This window comes from Camelina sativa, chromosome 4 (assembly GCF_000633955.1).
Source record: "Camelina sativa cultivar DH55 chromosome 4, Cs, whole genome shotgun sequence".
Taxonomy (NCBI): Eukaryota; Viridiplantae; Streptophyta; class Magnoliopsida; order Brassicales; family Brassicaceae; genus Camelina; species Camelina sativa.
In genome coordinates, this window is record NC_025688.1 from 16,285,393 (window position 1) to 16,286,410 (window position 1,018).

The window sequence follows — 1,018 nt, forward strand, 5'->3', positions numbered from 1 at the left end:
AAGAGGGAGAAACGGTTTCCAGCCTTCTCGACCCATCTACCAATCAATGGAACTGGAGTAAAATCAGAGAAGAACTACCACAGTATGTGGATTGCATCAAACAAATCCCCCTGGCCCCGTCAAGGAGAGAGGACCAACTAGTTTGGCTACCTGTCAAATCTGGGCAGTATACCACAAGATCAGGTTATGGTATAACTTCCACTTTTGATATCCCAGATGCTGCTTTAAACTTCAACTGGCAATCTCATCTGTGGAAGCTTCACACCTCTCCAAAAGTTAAAAACTTTCTGTGGAAAGCTATGTCTGATGCGTTACCGGTGGAGGAACAACTAGCTCGACGAGGACTAAATCCAGAGGTCACATGTCGCAGTTGTGGAGAAACAAAATCTGTCTCTCACCTTCTTTTACATTGCAGGCGTGCAAAAAAGGTGTGGCTTAAGGCTCCCATTCTCCATCTGGAAATAAGCTCCACAACAACTATAGAAGACTTTCTCTCCTTAGCGAAGCATAAGTGCAATCTACCTCCGTCGGGGGTATCAAAGGGGGAGTTGTATCCATGGATTTGTTGGCAGCTATGGCTTGCCCGCAACAGCTTAGTTTTTGAGGACAAAGAGATCCCTGTTTCAGACATTCTGATAAGAGCGATAAAATCTGCGAGAGAATGGCAAGAAGCCCAAAATATGTTGACGACCTGATGAAACCATGGCTAGCTCAACCAAACAGCACGAACCTGAGGAGCAGCTTGAACCAGAGGAAGCACCGGAGGAGCAGCTTGGACCAGAGGAAGCACCGGAGCAGCAGCTTGTACCAGCGGAAGCATCAAAGGAGCAGCTTGTACTGGAGGAGGCATTGATCATTCCGGCGGATCCGCTAACAAGGTCCAAAGCCAAGAGGTTCAACCAAGCCATCCAAGGACTAATCAAGGAGCTGAAAAGGAACCAAGAAGACGTGGCTCAAACCACTATGACATTGCTCACAGCTTAAGGTGCTCGGTAAAGGGTAAAATGTTGCTTTGGTG